The following is a 23767-nucleotide window of genomic DNA, read 5'->3' as shown; positions in this document are numbered from 1 at the left end:
AAAAAAAAAAAAAAAGGAAGATGACAGCCCTCTTGCCAGCCAGACTAGCGCTTCACAGGTAGATGGCAATCGTGTTTCCGGGGGGAGAGGGGAGACGAATCCATTCCTATCACAGAGTGGAAGCTCTTCACGGCCTGGTGAGTGAGTCAGCGCTCTCTGTCCCTTTTTCAGGTGTGGGGAGTAGAACTGGGGGGCAGCTGGTTTGCAGGAACTTAGGACACAGAGTGACGGAGCTGGCAGCCAGACAGGCCTGAGAGGACAGGTCCCACTGCCCACTGGTTCTAGGGCAGAACAGACTGTGGGGGCCGCAGCGAGCAACGGGAAGAGACCTTGGGACTTGCCTGGAGGCTTGGCCGAGCCAAGGAGGCCGCCATTGGACACATTCAGCTTGAAGCCAGCAGAAATATAGTCGTGCCTTTCCAGGACCCACCTGTGCATCAGATGCTGATCAGAAGAACAGCCGTTGGTCCCGGATCTGCCTCTCCCCTCCCGAGGGATCTGGGACAAGCTGAGTGTCCACGCTGAGCCTCCGGGTATAAAGTGGGCATGGTGAGGGGCAGGGAAGCCAGATTTGGGGTGACTTGTCTTCATAGGGTGATTGAGGTACCAATGCAGGCAACTGTTGGAAAGAACTTAATCCAGGACATGTATTCTTGTATCATAAGTAAATTAGCTTGAACGAGTACAGCCTTCGCAGAAGATTGTGTTGTGTATCCTCCATCCCTCCCCCCAAAAAGACTGTGAGACATACTGGCTGAAGCCATCAGTGTGGCCACATGGAGGGCAACAGAAACAGTCCACAGGTGGAGACTGCCCTTCTCACTGTCTTAGCTACAAGATGCGGACATATTTCTGGGTTTAGCTGGCTCGTGCGTCCTACAGAGACACCACCGTTCACTTCCTGACACACAGATGTACCAATTTTGTAGCTTCTGCTGATATAACTTGTGAGATCTTCTCTGAGCGGTTCTTATCTGGGTCAATTTTTCAGTCTTGCTTTCGACCGGATTAAGTTTGTCCCCAGCAGCTGTGGCTGCTGCCACTTTGCATTGAGCGATGTCCGCATCAGCCCCCAGCCGACCACGGGCCCACTTCGGGCTCTCTCAGCCCCGACACTAGTCACAGTTTGCACAGAACGCTTCTGGGTCATGCTGGACCCGCCTGTCCGCCTCGGGAGGTGTGCTGGTGTCCCTGGCCTCTACATGCTAGATGCTAGTAGCCCCCCCACTTCAGTTGTGGTGACCCCAAATATCTCTAGTCAGCACCAGTTCAAATAAGAGCGCTCCCCCCCTTTTTAAAAAGATTTTATTTATTTATTTGACAGAGAGAGAGACAGCCAGCAAGAGAGGGAACACAAGCAGGGGGAGTGGGAGAGGAAGAAGCAGGCTCCCGGTGGAGCGGGGAGCCTGATGCAGGGCTCGATCCCAGGACGCTGGGATCACGCCCTGAGCCGAAGGCAGATGCTTAATGACTGAGCCACCCAGGCGCCTCCTGGAGCGCCCCTTTTTTATTTTGAAGGAGCTAGGGACTTTTTTATTAGGAAGAAGAGCTTTGTAACTGCGTGATCCCAGCAGCTTGATTCTCTGAGAGCATGAATGATATATTTGACTTCTTTATTCATTCGTTCAAAGTCCACTCAATTATTTATTCACTCGTGTATTCAACTAAATATTCATTGATCGTCTGTTTTGTACCAGGCAACACATTCCGCTTTGGGGATATACTGAGCTTTGAGGTAAGACGGACACCGTTCGTCCAGTTTCACTGGGTTTAGAGAAGTGGGGAAGAGCGTTTTGTCTACCAAAACAAGTAGAGGACACTCAGGGAGCTGTGGGGCCCGAGGGAGGGACATGGGGCCCAGCCGGGTGGGTGTGGGGGCTGGGGGTTAGAGCCCACCTTCTCTGTGCGCAGCCTGGCTCCTTTAACCCCCGCCTCTCCCGCCCCGTGCCTGCCTCAGGTGGAAGCCCTTCTCGCATCTCTGGGAACGTGCTGCCTGCGGCCCCGGGTGTAGTGCGCAGCGGAGAACAGCAGAGAGCAGCTTGAGATCGGAGCTAGGCCGAGGCTGAGCCAGCCTGCTGAGATCCCTGGAATCTGGAAGAAAACTGGCTCCTGGCAGAGAGACCGGGGAAGCAGCATCGGCCAACATGACAGGCAGGCCCTCCTTCCCTCACCTCCTTCCCTCACCTTCGCTGCCAGTGCGAAGCCCCGTTTCCCGGCCTTCTATTTTTTTTTTTTTTGAAGATTTTTATTTATTTATTTATTTGACAGAGAGACAGCCAGCGAGAGAGGGAACACAAGCACGTTTCCTGGCCTTCTGACCTCAGAGAAGTTGGCTGGGTCTGTGGTGAAACAGCAAAAGTTGGCTGAAAGCGATGGTTTTTCTGTAACTGGCCTTTGCTATTAGACCTGCTGTATACAGCAGGAGAAATGCCGTCTCACTTGCTTCCAGCAAGCCCCCTCCAGCATTAAGAGCATGGGGGGACATGGCTTTGCAAGTATTTTCAGGTGAGTGGAAGGGACGGTCGCTCCCCATATGGACAACCCAAGGTCCCAAGCAGATCCCTCTTTTCTAGCGAATAATAGGGCATTACTCTAGCTCATGGTTGGGGTGAGAGAGGGCTTGGTTGATGGGGCACAGGGACCTGGAGTCTCACCTTCCCACCCCCATCAAAGCTTCCCTGTTCTTAGCTTCTTTCTGTTGGGCAAAAGTAGTGGATTGCAAAGATTTCTTCCGAAGAGGTGCTAAGAGATGGTGTAAATTTAATTTCTCATCCCCTACCCCCCACTTCCCCGAATCACTTAGCTGGCATCTCACTGGAAGCAAGCTCGTCCCCACCTGTACCCCAAGAAAGGATCAACTCAAGGGAATGTGTTTGCTCACATAATGGGGCTTTTAGCTAAGTAGGGCTTCTCAGCATGTGGTCCCAGACCGCCTGCATCAGAACTCCTTATAAAAATATGGATTTCCAGCGTGTGGCAGCGTCTGCTGGAATTAGACACGTACCTACTCAGTAGGCCATCGACCCCACACCCAAGTACGTGCAAGAGCACGCAAGAGAGGGATAAGAACATTTGAGCAGTGCTCCTCAACAGAGCCTCAAGCTGAGTTCAGTCTGGATGCCCGTCCACAGAAGAGTGGGGGAACACATTGTCGTTTGTCCGCATTCAGCAATAAAAGTGAACCAATTACCCTTCCAGGTAGCAACGTGGTGGTCCTCTTGCCAACATGCTGTGGAGCAGGAGAAACTAGACGTGAAAGAGTGAATCCACCATGGTTCCCTTTATAGGAGATTTGAGAACAGACTCAGCTAATCCGTGTTGACAGACTAATGGCTACCTGGGGTGAGGGGAGGGGTTATTGCTTGGGAAAGGGCATTTGGAATGTTGGAACGGTTCTTCATCTGGATCTGAATGGTGGTTAGACTGGTATATACATATGGGAAAAAGCATGTAGATGCAGGTATATATGCTGGTGTATTACCTATACATAGTACGCCGTGTGTATACTGGGGTAGGTCCGTACTACACAGGCAGAAGTGTGCATTTAGCTCTGTGCTTACGCTCTACAAACTTCACTATATGTTTCATACACATGCACACACACGCTTCCCAGCCTGATTCTAGACCTGCCGAAATCAGAATCTCTCAGTATGGAGCCTGGGAATCTGCATTTTGAATATTGGCTGGTGCTGATGCGGAGCAGAGGCTGACAACCAGCACGGCGGGCTGTGTGTCCTGCGAGAGAGGTGGTTGTCATTTCCACAAATCACACCAGACCCCATTTCCCGCTTGAGTGAGAGCATTATGAGATTTTCGCGAGTCGGTCATTCGGGAATAAGATTGGCACAAGACTTCTCACCTGAAGATCGCGTACTGGGATCCTGGGAACAAGATGGTCACAGTCTCCCCCCAAGAAAGAAGCCACACTCTCACGGAAATAAAGACAGGAAACTCCTGTCCACTCTTCCTTAAAAATGAAGAATTAAAACCAACTGTGTCTATCCTTCTCTTAGTGGGTAAGTACGTATTTTAAACTTATAATCAGTCTGTAGATGATTTGGGGTCCTCCCCTTTTCTCTCCACGTGCCACGTAATCCCCATGCTCAGCGTTATGAACAAGAGGAGGCAGGTAGGGCTGTCTTGTTGATGTAATCTCACTGGATCCTTACAACAATTCTATGAGCAGACCTGAGATTCAAAATGGTCAATCAACTCGGCAAAGCTTCACAGCAAATAGGTAGAGTTGCTGGGATTTCAGACCGATGTGTCCAACTCCACTAGAAAGCACCGCTGCTTTGTTGGGAAGGGTCGACTGCAGGATTCTAGGGTTGCTTTTGTTTGTCTTAACTTAGACCCATAAGAATTTATTTTTGTCATTAAAGGCTATAAGTAAACATTCCCTTAGATATCTGCATCCTATCCAGCAAGTGGATGGATATGCCATAATGTATTTCGTGATTCCCCTAATATTTACTCTGTTTCCGTTTTTGTCAGTGCAGCTGTCTTAATGGATGTATTTTAACATCAACCACTGTATTTACCATTCTTGCTTGGGACAGATGATCACCAATGGAATAACTAGAACTAAGACTACACACATTTGTAAGATGTAGGAACAATTTTGCCAAACTGCTCTGCAGAAACATTCTTTTAGCTTGCATTCCTCTCAACAGTGAGGGAACGCCTGTCTCCTTCCATCGCTCGTCAACTGCAGGTACCATAATGCCAACTTTGCCAATATGGCGCTGCAATTCCATTTGCACTAGCAAGGTCGATCATTTCTAATATACTTATTATTTTGGCTTTTCCTTATATGACTCTCCTGGTCTTTGGGGTGTCAGTGCAAGCTTTTGACATCTCTCAAGAAGTTGATACTGTTTCATATTCATTGTAAGTGTTTCAGGGATTATTCTTGTCTTCTAACTTCATTTACATTGCTTTCTGGTAAAATGAGTTAAATCTTTATGCAGTCAGATTTATCAGGAAATTTCATCATGATTTTTATTGCTTTTAAGCTAAAACACTCCTGGGAAACCTGTGACCAAATCGGAGGAGATGTTCTTTTGTATTGTGTTCTACCAATTGATCAGGAGTGTACGTGTGTGTGTGTGTGTGCGTGTGTGATATTTCTAAACCTATGATATGTTTCACAATTTAAGACTTTTAAAACTGTAAAGCAATTTTTTACAATAAATTAGTTTGGATCTGAGTGTGTCCAGGAAGAGCCAAGCAAAAAGAGTCTCATGGCCACAGGTGACCAAATCCGAAATGAAGTCTAGAAGGGACTGAAGTGCTCAGGAGAGCTGACTCTTTTCTTCAGAGATACTGGGAGTTGCTGTGAACTCAGAAGGCACTCTATTGCACTTGGAAAATTTTGAATTTTTTCAAAATTATTTCGGTGCCTAATTTTTGCTTGAAAAAAAAAGAAAATTGTTTTAACCTAAAACCGATTTGAAAAGAATCAACATCTGTACTCTAGCTACCATGTGCACAGGCTGTCTCTCCAAAGGTCGAATCTTCTGGAATATCCTTCAGTAAAGGTTGGTGATTGTATTCATTAACCTACCTCGCCTCTCTTGCTAAATTTATTCCCAAGTACTTCATGGTTCTTGTTGCTGTCGTGAAGGGATCTCTGTTTTTCAGTATGACTGCTGCTTCCTGTTGTTGTTCACCAGGAACATGACTGAATTTTGGATATGCACCAAAATTTTTGTTGAATGACTTTGGTTTGTTGTTTTTTTTTTTAACAAAAGTCTTTGTTAAATAACTAACGACTCTGCTCCCATACTAATTTTAATTTCTGTTTTCTTAGGTTCTCTAGGCATGTGATGGGGACTTCCAGGGACTCTGGCATGTGTTGCCTCCTCTTTTTCGGTGGCTATAATCCTGATTTATGTCTCCTGGAAGGAAAGTTCTTAAAAAACATTAACCTTCAGAGTCAGATAAATCCAGACTGTTAGCAGCATACTTGGGCAAGCCACTTAACCTCTCTGTGCCTCAGTTTCCTCTTTGGTAGCCTGGGCCCATCACAGACTCTTCCTCATTGGGTAATTGCGAGGATAAAATAATGCCTACTTTTAGCACAGTGTCTGTCTCAAAGCTCAGCACATGTTAGATAAAGCATAATTGTTACTATATTTTAAGATGGACTTAAAGAAAAACGACAGAGAAGAGACACCCAGGTTGTTAGTACCACGCTGAGTGGCAAGAGCAGGCATAAATTGATGTATGATAAATGCTCTGTTTCCTTTCCAAGCATCTTCTTAATTGACCAACAGCCTCAGGGAAGTGTAATGGCCATTCCACATCACATAAGTCACTTGGAGGGAAGTGGGACTCAAGCCCAGCCTGCCTCTCTGCAGAGCCTGTGCTCATCTCTGTTGGTCCATCCTGGGGGGAGCATCAGACATTCATTCTGCCCAGGGGCTCTCATCTTTGGGCAAACATCTGGAACATCTGAGGATTGCTAGCAATGCATCCACGCCTGGCTCTTCAAGGGTGACTCTGACATTGCTATCTTTTCAAGGCTCCCTAGGTGATTGTAACGTCCAGGGTTGAGAACCACTGATGGCCCCAGTGTGGTCTCTATAACATTGACATTTCAGACAGTGATCATGGAAGTCTGGAAGTCTGGCCCCACATTCCAGATGAGTTCAAGTGCATCCTCCCTTCCTTTGCCACAAATTAATTCATCCTTGCTGCCTGTGATGATTGATTTCATGCACTAACTTAGCTGGGCCACAGTGCCCGGATATGTGGTCAAACATTATCCTGGATGTTTCCATGAAGGTGTTTTCTGGATGAGATTAACATTTAAGTCAGTAGACCTTGAGTAAAGCAGATTGCCCTCTGCAATGCAGCTGGGTCTCATCTAATCAGTTGATGGCTTTCAGAGGAAAAAGACTGGCCTCCTCTGAGCAAGAAGGAACTCTGCTGCAGAAAGCCTTTGGACTTGGTCTGCAACTCTTCTCTGGGTCTGCAGCCTGCTGGTCTGCCTTCCAGATTTTGGACTTGTGCCTCCACAGATGATATGAGCCAATCCCTTAATACACACACACACACACACACACACACACATATACAACACTCTACTGGTTCCGTTTTTCTGGAGAACGCCAACGAATCACTACCATAATGGAAATTGACCTCTTGTTCAACCCAATCACAACTAAAGCACCCTCCTTTCATTTTTTTCTTTGGAAAACCATGACTAGAGAATGGGTGATACAGAGGCATGGATTTTCAGTCTAGGGAAGAATAACACAGACCCCTCAGTCCAACTGAAACAGGCACAAAGGTAGAAATACCTCTGGGGTGACTTTGTCCCTCAGGAGACATTCGGCAATGCCTAGAAACCTCTTTGCTGTTGTCACGAGGGGTGGGGGATGGGGGTGCGAGGGTGCTACTGGCATCACGTGGGCTGGGGGCCCAGGATGAACAAAACATCCTGACGCGCACAGAATGATCATTAAAATGCAATCGCACCCAGGTTGCGAAACCCGGGTTAGGATGGGGAAGTAGTTAGTCGTTGAGGAAATTAACTTCTCACCCCGTGAAAGGAGGGGGTTGCTGTCAAATCAGGAAGGAGCTCTGAAGAGGCCACAGGAATCTAACAGGCGGCCTGGACAAACAGGCGGGGCCGATATCTCCGAAAAGGCCAAGCGGCTTCAGGAAAACTCTTGCGAGACCAGCCCGAGCGTGGCGGGAGGACTGGGAGTCCAGCCAGTGGGAACCTCGCAGGCATGATATGGCTCGAATTAGGCTCCTAAGCGGCCAAGAGCTCGGAAGCTCTCCCAGAGGAGTCAGGACTGAACACGAGACCAGAGGTGGTGAGTGGCTGTCTTGCGTTTTGTGGCTCTGGTGTGTGTCGTTGTGTTAAGTATCAGGGGCCGGGTGGGCAGAGCTAGGCGGCCAGAGTTCTGGGCTTCTCTCTCTCTGCACACGGCTTCACATCCTCACTTCAGTTCCCTCGTCTGTAAAAGGGGGATAGGAAACACCGAAGGTGGTCGCTGAAGCCGGAGGGACGATAGGGTGACGGGACTGAGAAAGTCAGCACCCCAGGGGATGTTTCCAGGATGGTGTTAAAAACGCAGAAAAACAAGAAGGCAGGGCCGCACTGAGGTGAATGGCACCCAGCACGCACGTGACCAAAGGCACAGAAGCAGGTCGGACACGCAGGTTGGAGGGCACGTGGATATCCAGGGAAGCCTTCCGATTTACCGCGAGCTCCATACGCGGTAAGTGCCACGTGCCGCCTGTCATCCAGCTCGAGACTCCGCTGCAGCAGAAGAGGAGATGGAGGGAGAGGCAGGCCACCCCGAGGCACCGCATCCTAGGACACAGCCGGGGGAACGACAGGGACCGGTTGGTAGAGGGAAGTAAGACCCTATTGACTCACGTATTCATGATGCATCCAGCAAATAGCAGGGCTGCGTCTCCCATCGCTGCTGCAACCAATTCCCACAAAGTCAGTGGCTTAAACTGCACACACTTCTATCTTACAGTTCCGGACGTCGGAGTCTGACATGGGTGCCTTCAGGCTAAAATTAAGGTGTTAGCAGGGCCACGGTCTATTCTGGGGCTCTCAGAGAGTGCGTTCCCTTGCCGCTCATAGCTGCCTGAGGCTGCCCCTGTCCCTGGGCTCATGGCCCCTCCTCCATCTTCTAGGGGGTTCGGAGGGGGGCACACGCCTTCCCAGCTCGCATCTCTCTGACTTTCTCTTCTGCTTCCCTCTTCCACTTTTAAGGACCTTTATGATTGCCTCGGGCTCACCTGGATAATCCTAGATAATCTTCCTATATTAGGACCAGTATATTAGCAACTCTAATTCTGTCTGCGACCTTGATTCCCCCGTGCCATGTAGCCTCACACCACCACAGATTCCGGGGATGCCCGAGTGGAATCACGGGTGGGGAGAGAATCGTCCTGCCCCCCACCAGTTCCCAGGCGGGCCGAAGCATACCTGGGGCAAATCAGAGGCGGTCTCTTCTCTGGTGGGGGTTGTGCATCCTCGAGAGGAGACAGGTAGAGAGAAGTAGTCACCCAGTCCGAGTGCTAATAAATGGTAGAGAGCACATAGCATGGCCCAGGGATGGAGAGCTGTGGCGCACAGTGTGACAGTTTCAGCCGCATGGTCACAGGGAGCCTCTGAAAAGGTAACCTCTGAGCAGAGAACTGACTGTGGAGGAGGAAAGCCCAGTCTGAGGCTGAGTTCCAGGCAGAGGAAAAAGCAAGTACAATGGCCCTGAGGCATGTTTAGGGGATTGGGGAGAGCCAGCTGTGTTGCTGGAGCAAGGTGACAAGGGGAAGAGAGGAGGGAGACGAGGCTGATGACAGAGGCAGGGGTCCGATCATCGGATCATTGTTGGCCAAATGGTTTGGGTTGAATTCTGAGGAAAATGGGAAACGACTGGAGGGTTTTGGGAAGGGTAACAGCACGCTCTGACTGATGTTGAAAATGCTCAGGCTTGGGGGCGCCTGTCTGGCTCAGCAGAGCGTGTGAATCTCGATCTCAGTGTCGTGAGTTCAAGCCCCACATTGGGAGTAGAGCCTACTTGAAAACAGGTGGTCTCAAAACCCTGTGTCGCAAATCTCACTAGAGTATAAAGATATCAGTAGAGAGAACATACAGAGCTCAAGAAATGTATTTTTAAAATAATGATAACTAGGAGTGCTTGGGTGACTGAGTCGGTTAAGCATCTGACTTTTGGTTTCAGCTCGGGTCACAACCTCAGGGTCCTGGGATCGAGCCCTGTGATTGGCTCCATGCTCCGCGCGGGGGCTGCTTGAGTTTCTCTCTCCCTCTCCCTCTGCCCCTCCCCACCCCCGTGCATGAGAACTCTCTCTCAAATAAATAAATAAATCTTTAAAAAATAATAATAGTAAATGCACCACTCAGTCTTATTGCTGAGTGCCCGCGGATTGCAGGGGAGACAGGGCGAGGCAGGGAGAGCAGGGCAGAGACACTGCAAGGGTGCAGGAGAAGGTGGGGATGGCCGGCCCAGCATGGAGTGAGCAGAACAGGCAGGGGTGGGGTCGGTCGTACCACTGGAGCCCACAGGACAGGTCATGTCGGGCAAGAGGAGCAGTGAGGGAACGAGGAGGGTTAGATTCTTGGCTTGAGCCCCCGTGTGTGTTGACTGAGACCGAGCGAGCATGGGCCTGCACGTGGAAAACTAGTGGCTTCTCCTTGGCCACTGGGCTCTTTAAGGGAAGGGGTAGTGAGCTCAGACAAGAGGTCCTTTGGGTCAGGGATACCGGAGCTCTCTCTTCAGTGTGAGTGCCTGTCACCGGGAGCAGAGGTGGCCTGGATCCTCTGTGCCCTTGATGCCGAACACAAAGCCCAGGGAAGGCAGGTAGACAGGCAGATTTCAGCTCGCCTGGACATCTCAGGGTGGAAGTGGCAGGAGCCGTGGGGTCCGAGGAAGGAGCAGCAGCCTTGACTCTGCTGTCACTGTGGGACAAGTGATTTCAAGTCTTTGTGACTCCATTTCAATATTCGTTAAACAGCAGAAGTAGCACTACCGTCTTGCTACCGATCACGGCAGACATTCATAGCATGGCCTTCCCGTGGCCCAGGCACTGTTCTCATACCTATCCCTGTAATAGCATACTTGCCACTCGCGGCAGCCTGATGACACATGTGCCACCATCATTGCCACATGCGATAGAGAGGAGGCTCAGGGAGGGTGAGGGACCAAGGGCACACGGCAAGCATGGGGAGCAGTCGTCATACCTTGTACGGTGTCTACAGGACGCACAGTGGAATGTGCCCCTCCTTCATCTAGACCATCAGACATGTCGACCGAAACATGGTGTGTATGATTATGAACGTTTCAGGATGGTACAATGCTGTGTTTCAGCATCAAACTTCAACAGTCTCAAAGTCTGAAATCGCGGATGGAAACCAGCAAGTCAGTGTAAAACGTGGATCGATGGCAAGGCCGCTCCACATTTTGATTTCACATTCCACGTCTGGAATGTTCCATTCCATGCGGGGGTCCCTCTGTTGAGAGGCATCCGGACAAGCTGAAATCTCCGTGATCTGACGAATGAGGCCACATCAAAACAGGATGTCTGCCGCATGCAAGGACACCAGGGACAAATTCATGGATGACAGATGGCAGCAAAGTATTCGTCAGATCTGAAATCGACGTGTGACTATAGTCGACCCTTGAGCCATGTGGCGGTTGGGGCGCTGACTCCTCTGCCCAGTTGAGTATCCGTGTATAGCTTTTGACTCCCCGCAAAGTTAACTACTAACAGCCCACTGGTGACGGAAGTCTGAGGATAACATGAATAGTTGATTGACCCATATTTCGTATGTTAGAGGTATTACATCCTGGCTCCTATGATAGTGAACTGGGGAAATGTTACTAAGAAATTCAGAATGAAGAGAAACTGTGCTTGCAGGATTGTAAGCGTGGACTCGCACAGATCAAACCTGCGTCCTCGGAGGGTCAGCTGTATCCCTACGATGCACAAAGGACTTCTGGAAATTCCCAAGAAAGACAGCAATGACAATGGAGGAAAAGTGAAGGATAATAACAGGCAAATCACAGACACAGCAACAGAAAGCCTGACCGATCCTTTGAAGACAGTTTCCACCAAAGCTAATTCCCAGAGGCTTGACGATGAAACCAGCGCCCCTGTTCGACTGGTCACACCGGGCGACTGGGCGATGCACTGCTGGGTGCAGGCCCGTGTGTGTGAGGACCGGAAGTGCTGCGGTTTGGGACCATGATGTCTCTGCAGGTGATGCTCAGTGTTGGCATGGACACGGAGCTTACTGGTAGGGATGTGGCCGGGGCGAACTCTCTCGAACTAAATCAACTCATTATTATCTAGAGTCCAATAATCCCAGCCAAACAAACCCACCGGGCCCACAAAGGGACACCGAGGAGCACATTTGCTGCTGTGTGGCCTAGAGCTAAAGACCTCCTGGGCCTCCATCCCGCGGTCCAGTGCAGCTGGGAGGTCTCTCCCATTTTACGGATGAAGGAACAGAAGCTCAGGGGAGTAGAGTAACTGGACCAAGGTCACGCTGCTCAGAAAGGGCGGGGCTGAGACTCGCATTCCAGTTCCTAAGGCAGTGTATTTGCCCACCTGACCCCCCTCTCATGACAGGAAAGAAGAGGTGGGATTAACGAGAAGCCCTCTTTCCCGTCACTCTCGCAGCTCCTTGTTGCATTCCTTCGTTTGTTCCAGAGAAAATCAGGAGAGAAAAGATAGGATTACAGAAAAAAAGAGGTCTGGAAGGAGTGAGGGTGGAGGAGTCAATTTGACCTCCTAGAATTCTGTCTTCAGTTAAGATTCTTACCCGACCCCCGATGCTGTTTTGCATAATAAAAATTCCTAAAAGAAAACTGACAACGAACATATATTACGCCAGTTGCCAGGCACCATTCTAAGGATTTTACGTCTGTGTCAGTAAATCCTCGCCGCAACCCCACAAAGCAGGAGCGATGTTTATCATCTCGCTTTACAGACGGGGAACAGAAACCAGAGAGGTTAGGTAACTTGCCCAAGGTCACACCAGCTGCAGCATGAACCCAGGCTGTCTGAGTCTGGGCTCCGCACTTGCAGGAAGCGGAACTTAGCCTGGGAGGCCGTGCGGTGAGGCAGGACCGCTAGCCTGGATTGGCTCCCGCTCTGCTCCGGGCTAACTTCACTTTGGATGGATCACAGAACCACCCTTAGCCTTGGTTTTCTTGGCGTCAGGCATGGATAAAGAGGTGTTCCCTCCTACGGCTGTTATGAGATGTAACATCTGCAAGGTAATCTACAAATGATTGTCAGTCACGAGTCATTGTTGTGGGATTGCACACGTGTTCCCTCGAGGGATCAGTGCCAAGTGCCCCGGAAGGATCGTGGGACGCTGTATTTGGTGCGTGGGCCCCGCCTGGGCGGTGGCCAGAGCATCCCTGAGGAGCGGACTTGGCGGGGGGGGGGACTGCATTTAAGAGGGCAGTGAAGGAGGGGGGTGTTGGGACGCTGGGCCCTGGCAAGGAGACGAGGTGGTTTCAGCCGACGGACGTGGGTCTGGGAAATCCAGCCAGGGTTGGCTCTGCATGCTTGAGCGGGGGAGGGAAAGACATAGGGAGAGGCAGTCAACAGATCTGACTTAGAGTCTCTCCTCATTTTGGCCTGTGTGGGCTCTCAGACATGGGCTCTCGCTGGAGCCCTTGCAGGGCACTCGGGGGGACGTGGGGAGATGAGCTCCTGGCGAGTGGCAGTCGCTGGGAAAGCCCCGCCTTCCCTGTCGGTTGAGGGCCGGGAACACAGGGGCCGAGCTCAGCTGGCCCTGGCCCAAGTCTGCCCTCGTGACTCCAGACAACGGGCCTGATTCGCCTGCTTGGGTTTCCTGAGCTCCGCTTTACAAAAACAGGAAGGAAAACTGGTGATGTCCCTTGGCAAATACCTCCCTGGCTTTTGTCTATGCAGTTAGTTCTTTTTTTTTCCCCCCAANCCCCCCGCCAAGATTTTATGTATTTGAGAGAGAGAGAGAGAGAACAAGCAGGGGTGGGAGGAGAGGCAGAGGGAGAAGCACACTCCCTCCCCACTGAGCAAGGAGCCCGATGTGGGGCTCAATCCCAGGACCCTAAGATCATGACCTGAGCCAAAGGCAGACGCTTCACTGACTGAGCCACCCAGGCGTCCTGCAGTTAGTTCTTACAATAAAGACATTTTTTTTTAACTTGACTCTTAGGAGATCAAGATGGGTTTTTTAATGAAATGTTAAAAATCAGAATTGGGAGAAAATAGCACCAGACAAAAGAGGGGAAGACGCTAAGATTTTATTTGTCTCCCTGTGCTCCCGTCTCACTCCATCACCAAAACCCAGCAGGGAATGGAGTGCGTTTTTCAGCAGACACATGCCTCCGGCAGACCAACTTCATGATCGACCTTCTAGACGGAGCCCCGGTTCTCTAGAGCCCTTGCAACCTTTTCATAAGAAGTAGTCAGTCTTCCGTTTCTATATGTGAGCGTTTAAATAGGGGAAAACAGGGAAAGCAGAAGGAGTGATTGTGAAGCGTCGTGGGAGGGAGAGGTTGTCAGATGTTCACCAGATGGGCTGATGGGGTGAGTTCCCCTGGGTGTTCCCTGGGCCTCCAAGTGGACAATCTGCATGGAAGGAGTCGGGATACAATTTCCTGGTTGAAGAGCTTGGCTCTGCTCTCAGTACTGGTCCGGGATGCAAGTGCACTGCCGACAGTTTCCAGGCCGCGGACCGGAGCAGACCCTTGCAGGAAGGTCATCTCAGTGTAGGCTCCTCACCCAGCTGATTGCCTCTCCTTCCTCTGCCCCTGGCGCTGCACTTACTAGGGCTATGTCTGACTTCACGAGCTGGCGTTTGGAAACATGGGTATCAGTGCTGGGCTCTCATGGTGTGGTTGGTCCCGTCCGTAGCGCTCAAGAACGCGCTCCAGGAATAGCTCACCCAGCCTTTCATTGCACCTTAAGCACTAAGTCGCTGAGCTTTCTTTGGGCACTTCCTATGAGTCAGAAGCTGTGCTGACTGTTGGGGGCACAGCGGTGACAGGGACAGACACACAGTCCCTGCCTGGGGGGAGATGGCAAACATCAGATGACAGACAGAATGATCATGAAGGGTGACAAGCACCAGGTAGGCCGCGAGCAGGGGCTGGATGGAGAAGAAAGGCAGGGCGTGCGGGCAGTGCAGGGTGTCCTCCCAGCGCAATGGGAAGCTGGCTATGGCCTACAGGAGGGCTGCTGAGAGCAGGTGGCAGCCAGGTGACAGAGGAGATGATGCTGGGAGGCAGTTTGGATCTAGAACCAGTGAGCATTACTGATGCACGATGAGGTTGAAAAGGAAGCAGAAGGAACCGGAATGCTGCTAGCTACCCGAGGAGGCTGGGAGAGCTGCTCACTGAGATGTTGGGGCAACAGGGGACTCAGGGTGGGGGAAAAGTTTGGGAGAGAACCTCGAGAGTCTGTGAGTCACGCAGGTGATAATGTCTGGTGCGAGGTTGGATGTGTGGGTCTGGAGCTTAGGGGAGTGGCCTGAATCTGATAGACAAACTCCAGAGCTGTCAGCCTACAGATGCCCTGGCCTTCAACGTGCCCGTGATCTGGTCGGGAACAGGGTTTGTAAGGAACTGTAGCGTACATCACAAAACCCAGATTTACATTAGACAGAAAACCAGGCGAGCAGAGGGGCACCCACCAATTCTGTTGGCGGGGGTAGCATGAGGAAAGGACATTTGAGCTGAGTCTTGAAGGAGGACAGCGTGGAGCAGGCATCTCGGCTGACGGACAGCTGTGGACGAGGTCTCATACTCTCCAGGGAGAGGGGAAACAGTGCGTGCAGCTCGGGTGGAGAGCCAGGAGACGCGATGCCAGGGAGTTACGTGTAAGGGCCGGCTTCCAGAGAGCCACGGGGGCCACACTGCGTGCCCCCACCTCAGGCCACAAAGTGGGTGACCAGACGCACCACCGGAAGCTCTGACCATGGGAGCTGTCCCCTAGCCGTCGTCTTTCAGGCCACCTCTGAGTGGTGGAAGGTCAGCAGAACATGTGGGCTTGCACCCATGCCAGGCTCATGTGCCCACCACCCAAGCTCGGATTGCTCGCTTGCTCAGTCGGCTGGTGTTATGGACTGAATGTTTGTGTCCACCCCTGCCCCAGTTCCTCTGTTGAAGTCCTGACCCCCACTGTGACTCTATGCGGAGACAGGGCCTTTATGTAAATAATTAAGGTTAAAGAGGCCACAAGGGAGGGCTCTGATCCAATAGGATTAGTGTCCTTTAAGAAGAGACATCAGGGAAGTTGCCCTTTATCCCTCTCTGCCCTATGACGTCACCCCAAGAAGGCAGCCATCTGCAAGCCAGGAGGAAAGCTCACACCAGAAACCCAACCCTGCTGGAGCCTTGATCTCGGACTTTCCAGCCTCCAGAACTAGGAGAAAACAAATTCCAGTGGTTTGTGCCACAAAATTATGGTATCGTTGTTATGGCAACCTGAGCAAACTAAGCTGGTCAAAGGGAATTTCCCATAAGGCCAAAGGTGTGAGCTGCAGGAGAAGCATCAGCTAAAGGAGAAGCAAAGCTGAGGGAGGAGCATCGGCTGAGGGAGAAGCATCCGTGCAACAGAGGCAGATGACCCAGGGTCTGGGGCGCCTGCTCGTGCAGTTTGCTTGTGCTCTCCTGACCTTCAACCCAAATGTACCCCTTCAGCAGGGCCTACCCGACCCTAGAAAATGCCAAGGTCATGAGTGACCATAGGCTCAGGTAATGTCTCGTGCTCAGGTAGGGTTTCTACTAAGGCCCAGCAGCTGTTTTCAAACAGTGCACAGTTCTCTGTAGCAGACGGCACGGCCTTGCTCTAAACCCTTGGCGGTCGGCACCGTGACTCTCCTAGTGGGGCCGGCAGGGATTCCACCTGGCATCTCTCTCCACAGAAGCCTATGGTTCTCTGGGGTCTGCTGGGCTGGACAGCACGGGGGCAAGACTGCTGAGGCCTCTCCCTGAGCCCGCTACCCAGGCTTCCCTAACTTAGGTCCCACTCAAACCTTCCACATCTGATAAGTAGGTGGAAATGGTCTCCCAAAGTGTGGAATGTGTGCTCCTCAAACCTGGAGAGGCCTGCCAAAGGTCGTACTTCTCTCCCAGGCATTATAGGTACAGGTGTAACACTTTGTCCTTCACCTTAGAGGGGACTTTCCAGCATGCCTGGACCAGAAAACCCCTAAGGGCTTCACTGAAGTGACCCTTGGCTCTTTGGATCCTAGACCCTTGGCTCTCGACTGCTTTATCCCCCACCTTCTGGAACAAATATGCTTTACCAAGGCATAATTAGTACTTCGTGCTTTTCAAGTGCCCTTAACACAATGCCATCAACACAGAGAACCGTTGCCACGTCCTGTGGAATGTCGAGATTGTCTAAGTGCCATTGGAGTACATCGCGATAACAGAAGAGTGAGTCGCTCCCTAGAGGAAGACTGTGCATGGGTACCATTTTGTTCCCTGTGGATGGAAACTGCTTCTGATCCTTCTCTCTGATCAGGATAGAAAAAGATCGAGTTGCCAATTAATAGCTGCATTCAACGTACCTAAGTCTGCATTAGTCCACGCTAGAGAACTTGCCATACGGGCGGTGACTGCAACTGGGGCTCTCCTACGTGGTTAAGTAAGTTTCCATAGTCTTCTGCTATGATCCGTACGGTTCCTGTAGGGTCAGCCTGGTGAATCCAATGGGGATACAACAGGGACCACCACTCCTGGACGCTTCAATACTCTTAGGGTGGCATTGACCTTTTCAACATAATAATATAACAAATATAAACAATGCAATATTGTTTCTCATTTACTATCTTGACAGGAGATAGACAGTCTCAGGCTTTCTTACACAGTGACTCTGACTCTGCAGGTCAAGGAACCAACGTAAGAGTTCTCCCAGGGGCTCAATGTGTCTTTCCTAAACACATTCAGGACTCAGGGAGATGACCACAGGGTGGGATTGTTGACTCAGTGTGCCACTGTATGACATGCCTAGGCCAGAACCATGCTGACTACTTGGTTCCTGCATAGCTTATTCTAACGGGGGGCTGTGACAATGTGGATATCAGTGCCAACTCAGACCCTGTATCCAGTGTCTGATTGCTAATTTGCCCCAGTGTGTGGGTACTTGAGTAAATGGCCACAAAGTCTTCGGGGGATTAATGAGGGAATCCCTACCATACCTACTCACTGTCCCACCTTAAGGCAAGGGGACCTGCTATTTGGGCCCTTGTGTCGGATAGTCAATGGCGGAGTCTAGGGACCACCCAGCCATCTGCTGAGAGCGAGGGGTAGATGGGGAGGTTATAGGATTAAGGAAAGTAAAGGAGGCTTGACAAACACTTTATGGACAGTGAGGTGCCAGCAGCACAGACCCACGTGAGCATGGTGCCACGTGTTAGGATGGAATCCACATGCCGGGCTAGCCCATCCATGGAGCAGAAGAGAAAGTGGAGAGCCAGCCACCCAGGCTTGGGGCTCTGCCAGAAGACCGTGAAGACGGATGGGCAGATGAAGAATGTAGGACATTAGTATGGGACACTGTGTTCAAATCTAGAATCTGACTCAGACGAGAACACTACAGGATGGGGAGGGCTGCCAGACCCGGGAGAAGCTGGTGACCATGGACCACGACGGTCAGAAATGGAGCAAGAGGAACACGTGTTGGGTTCGCATATTGCGGCTGCCGTCACAGCAGATACCCGTTCTCTCACGGTCCTGGAGCTGACGCTCCCCCCACAAGGCTCACCTCCCTTTGCCTGCACCTACTCTTGGCCCCACCAGATTCTGCCTTTACCTAAAATGTTAATATTTTGCTCATCGTTGACTTTATTGTATTTATTTTGACCCTTTAAAAATGTTGCATTGGATGTTTATCTTGACAATTGAGGTTTTCGGTACCTCCTGAGATCTTGTTGCCGAGGTGAACGCCTCACTGCCTCGCCCTAGCCCCAGCTCTGGGAGAAGGAGCAGCTAGAGAAGTGGCGGCAACACGACAGCATATTGTCTTGGAAGCCGAGGAAAGAAGGTTTCCCGAGAAGCTGATGCGAGAGGATGAGTGTTGACATCATGTGAAGTCAGTCAAGACATAGAAGGTCATAAATTATATAAACTCATTTCTATGAGCTGCTTGTAACCTTGGAAAAGGAAAAAAAAACCTATATGACCAACTGGTTAAATGGCATATGGCCATCTAAAAGATAGAGTCTAAAACAGCCATTAAAAACGATGTTAACGATGAAGAGAAATTTCTGGAATGTAAAGTGGAAAAAGCACGATGACAGGTATGAACAGAGTATAAAAACAACTGTATGGAGCTGTATGTGTGCAGAGTAAATGCAAAAGAGTTACACGTGTGAGGAGTGCCCTCTGTATACGATCCCTTATATGAAACTCTAGAATGCACACGAATGCACAGGGACAGAAAGTGGACTGGCGGCTGGATTACAGAGACGCACAAGACAAGTTGATACGTGTTCACTATTTGAATGGGGTGATGGCTTCACAGGTGTATGTATGTATCAAAACTAAACACGTACACTTAAAAATACAGTGGCACACTCACCACAATACACTTGTTTATTGATTTATTTTTACTCTGTGCCAGCACTGTGAGAAGACGTTTCATCCGTCATGTCTTTTAATCCTGACACAAAGTTTGCAAGCTAAGTATCACATTTTTCATTTTACAGAGGAAGACACGAAGACTCAGATTTAAGGAAACTTGTACAGAGTCATGCAATGTGCAAAAGAAGGAACACAAACTTTGCTAGCTCTCTTCCCTGTGCTCCTGTTATGCTGTATATTTGGATGACAACAGTATCCCCCCCACCACCACCACCATGGTCGGCTGGGAGGGATGCGTGGATCCTTGGGAAGGTGTGTTCTGGCTGCCCCGGATGGTCCACTGGGACAACACTATTGATAAATGTTATCAGAGCTCACAGTCCAATCCTTTTCATTGATAACCAACAAAGAAGACTCGGTCCCTTCGAGACGGAGAAAGGATACGGCCATTCAGAGCTTCTCAATGAACGTATTTTAGGAAAGCTAACCTTTCAGAGGTACCCGGCCCCTGCCGAGCCATGCTGTGGGAATATCTGGTCCAGAAACTTGCCCTAAATGAAATCTATCCCATTTTCATATTTTCCCCTCTTCTGCTCTCATCACCACCTCCCTTGTGATTAAAAATGCCAATCAGTAAAGGATGAGACTGCCATTTTAAATTTGTCCCTGAGTCCCTGGGCTCAGGAGGAACTCAGTGCTGGCAGCCCCAGGTGCAAGTGCCTAGGACCAGATGAAGGGGTCATTAAGTCCACCTGGCTGCGTTGGACCCATTTAGGAAGGAGATGACATGCGGGTCTGGTGGGGGAGACCAGGCAGAGAAAGCAGAGGAGGTGGGCAGACAGACACGGGCCAGGTTGTGCCCCACACTCACCTCGCAGAATTGAGTGCGGGCAAGCAGGGGGCACCTCATTCAGCAGCCCCGCTGTGTGGGTCCCACGGTGCTCGTATCTGGACTCAGTGGGGAGAGGGGTAGGATTCACTGATGGTGTCTGCTATGGCAGGGGGAGGGAGAGGGACGGGTCAAAAGCCCCGCCCTTGCTACTGCTTGGTCAATGTAGGCTGGGCAGGGACAGCGAGGTCCAGGGGTAGAAGCCTTGCGTATTCTGCTGAAGAATTCAGGCTTTTGTGTACCAAAGGTTTGAAGCTTAGTTTCTCTGTTTTTAAAACCAAAAATATTATAACCAGGAGATTTCAGGGTAGATATTCAGGGTTTCTTGAAAAAAAGCAAGCCTTAGGTTGAGTTTAGAGAGATGATTGTGACCCAGAGATGCGCAAAGGCAGGAGGAACGTGTTCGAGATACGCTCAGCCTCCTCTGGGAAGCAGCCCGAGACGCAAGGAGGCAGCCCGGGCCAGGTAGACACAGGTCCCCGACAAAGCAGGGCGGGTGACAACCAGGGCTGGGGGACAGGGTGGGACGTCATAACCACACAGCTGACTCATTCATCTCCTCGGTTGCCAGACAGGCAACCTTAGTGCTTTCCAGTAGCATCATGTAACACAAGAGACTCGAGTCAGTTATGACAAGCCCTGAAGAGCCGCACCTTGATATTCGCGGAGCACAGGACGGAAGGAGGAACTGGAGTCAGGCATTCAGAGAATCATGGGCACTCGAAGAGGATGGAGAGAAGAATGGAGAGAAGAATGTGTTACCAAAAAGGGTGTGTGGGGGTGGGGTAAGGTTTCCTCAACTGCTCCGCAGACTCTGACTCTGAGTCTTACTTGCAGCCGTGCTTGGCCTGCTCCGAGAGATTCGAATTTCCCTTTCCAAAAAAGGGAATGGTGGCTCAGTGTGCTTGCAGAGCTTGCCCCGGGTCACAGGGCTAAGTCCTCAGAACTGGAACCCGCCCAGTGTATCTGAAGCCAAAGTCGCTGCCCTGCGCTAATTTCCACAAGACCCTTCCCGGAGGTTTGAAGGAGGATCTCAGCGCCTCTCCAGCCTGGTCTCAGGACACGGGCCACATGGTCACAGCAGCTAAGCCAGGCCCCCCCGTTCCCTGTACGCCAAGCTGCATGCACTGGGCCCAGCGTGTGTTGTGGTCTCCTGCAATCCTTTGAGCCACCATGCAAGTGGGTCCCTCTTCCCGGCCTCACCCTGGTGTAAACCACCATCATCTCTCACGCGGACCAGATTGTATCTTCCTGCGTCCACTTTGTCACTGTCCTCCTGAGTCCCCCCGGTGCTAACACCCCAGCACCACGTGGCTGCCTGAGAGGCCGACCTCATCGTCCCACTCAACCCCCTGCCCAGGTTTAGAGACCTTCAATCCTTCCCATTGCTCTTAGGATTCAACCCTGCATCCTTAACCTCACCTACAAGGCAGGCCAGGCCCAGACCCACGGTCCCTCAAACCCTCACACACAAGCTCCTTCCAGCCTGGGCCTTCCTACCGGCTGCCCCTTCCCCTGGACCGGCACGCCACCCCCACCCTACATCTGCACATGTCAGACTAACTGTCACTCCTCAGCTGAGGTCAGAATCTCCTGATGTTGCCTCTCGTACCACCTTACACCAGTTTCTAGAATTTTCCATATTGCGCTTAAGCATCTGTCCAAGTGTGTGGTTGTTTAATGTCTGATTCCGCATGATGTGTAAGGACCAGGAAGCCAGGGCCCTTCTCTGCCTTGTTCGGTTTTGGGGCCATAAGCCTAGAACAGAGTGGGCCTGACGCACAGCAGGTGCTCGGCACACACCGCTGAATGAATGAGTGAGTGAATAAATGAATGGATGATGGGTGAGCCCCAAATAGCACAGCCGCATGCGCCCTCTCAGGACCATGTTTCACCTCTGTTAAAGTATGTCAGCACATTCTATGTCTGTGACCGTCCCCCACCCCCATGCATGGCGCATGGGGACAGGAGCGAAGACTTATTCATCTCAGTATCCACGGCGCTGGGAATCCAGAATGAAGTCAGCCTCAGGGTATGTGGCATCTGTCCTCCGGTTCTGCTAACTAGCCACGTCAGTCTGAGTCATTTGTTTCTTCATTTCTAAAAGGAAGTTCTGCAGCATGATTCCCTGATCCCTTCCTTGCTGGGGCTGAGATGCTAGGATTTCATAACCAGATGCATCCACTGTTTGCTTTAGGAATGAAATACATTTGGGAAATTCCTGTTAGCATCCCACTGTGTCCATCAGGAACCCCTCAGAGGGTCAACCTCCACACACAGAGCTGTCTTGGGCCACCCAGGAGCAGAGAGGCCTCCGTCCTTGCTTTGGAAAATACACAACGCATCTCATTGGTCTTTAGCAGGTCAGGAAATCTGAAACAAATTAGATAGGATCAGTAAGCAATGCAGCCCATTTCCAAACTGCTCTCGTGCAATTAGGCTTTGCCAGGAACTAAAGGTCACAAGCCAGCCTATCAGCCTCAGAAAGGATTGAATAATGACAAATCTGATCTTTATAATGCTGAGTAAGGCTCAAAGAGAGATGAGATTTTATTCCTTTTTTTTTACTTTTTTTGTTGTTCTTTTTTTTTAACATTTTTTATTATGTTTAAATTTTTATTATGTTATGTTAGTCACCATACAGTATTCCTTTTTTTTCTCATCTTAGAAGAAACCAGAGGGAGTTAATGGCAGGGGTGAGCGTGATGAAACCAGCCTGCTGGCCAAGGGTAGGGCTCATCCACACGCCCTTGACCCCCAAGCCCCATCCTTTGGAAAGCCTCCTCGCCAGCTGCTGTCACAAACCAGTGCACGCCTAGAGTCCCGGCAGCCCTCAGTCCAACCCCGCAGGCAGGCAGGCTTGCTCGCCCCCGGCCCCAGGCGGGGCGGAGAAAGTGTCATGTTTGGGATCTGGCAGCTGGCATTGGACTCTCTGAACTAACTTCCCAGGAATAGAAGAGTCAGCATTTGATCCTCTAAGCCTCAGTTTCCAAATCTGTAAAACGGATGATAATGACATCCCGCGGCGGGTTGCTGTGGGGATCGTGAGGTCATGAGTGATGGTGCCCAGGGGAGTCTAGAACATGTGAGAGTCTCAATGAGAATTCTTTTTCTGGACGTGGACCCAAAGGACCAGAAGAGCCTTTACATCTGGACTAGGGTTTGTCAAAGCGTGGGACGCAGGATGCTTTGGGGCTGGTTGTGCACAAGCATGCTTGTATTGACACGTTTATGCCTATATTTTAATGTCCACTAGATTGCATGCATATCATTGCTTAGCGCAGTGGTCCTCGACCATGGCCACACCTTACAATTGCCCAGGGAGCTTTTAAAATGCTCCAGCCCACAGCGGGGCCTGGCTTTGAGATTTTATACAACATTCTGCACAAGCCCCATTAGTGTGAACAGCCAGGCTGAGAACTGTTGGCTTAGGGCAAAGCCCGGTAAAAAATAGAAATAACTCTAACGTATCATCAAGACGGCAAGCTAACGCTGAGGTTGGGGAAACACAGATAAGCCAATGGTCTGTTTGAGGGCCGCATGTCAGGATCAGCTGCAGGTGGCCTGGGTTGGTGCTCGTCAAATTTCAAGTGCCTTGTGACATGCCAGATCCCTTAAATCAGAGTCGTAGGGGTGGGCCTGGAAGATCTTTGCTCTCATCAGCCTGCCCGGCCCTGGTGCTCCGGAGGGCATTCGGGAGCCACTCATTTTATAAAGGTCAAGGCCATGCTCAGGAGGAAGGGAGGCATTCCATGGTCTGCCCAACGGGAGAGATAGAGGGGGACGCTGACCA

At 50.8% G+C, this 23767-nt stretch overlaps 1 protein-coding gene and 1 long non-coding RNA gene across 7 annotated transcripts in view; one reads left to right on the top strand and one right to left on the bottom strand.

The window, feature by feature from the left end:
- EXOC2 (exocyst complex component 2) overlaps positions 1 to 23767 on the bottom strand; it is a 608573-nt gene that overhangs the window by 327646 nt on the left and 257160 nt on the right. The window lies entirely within an intron of this gene.
- LOC117802302 overlaps positions 1721 to 23767 on the top strand; it is a 41586-nt gene continuing 19539 nt past the window's right edge. Inside the window, exons 1-2 of the long non-coding RNA XR_004625413.1 lie at positions 1721 to 1735; positions 1958 to 7829. This is a non-coding gene — a long non-coding RNA (uncharacterized LOC117802302). The remainder of the gene's footprint in view (positions 1736 to 1957; positions 7830 to 23767) is intronic.

Source organism: Ailuropoda melanoleuca, chromosome 5 (assembly GCF_002007445.2).
Source record: "Ailuropoda melanoleuca isolate Jingjing chromosome 5, ASM200744v2, whole genome shotgun sequence".
Classification (NCBI taxonomy): domain Eukaryota; kingdom Metazoa; phylum Chordata; class Mammalia; order Carnivora; family Ursidae; genus Ailuropoda; species Ailuropoda melanoleuca.
The sequence above is the reverse complement of the archived record's forward strand: the minus strand, read 5'-3'. Positions and strand labels throughout refer to the sequence as shown.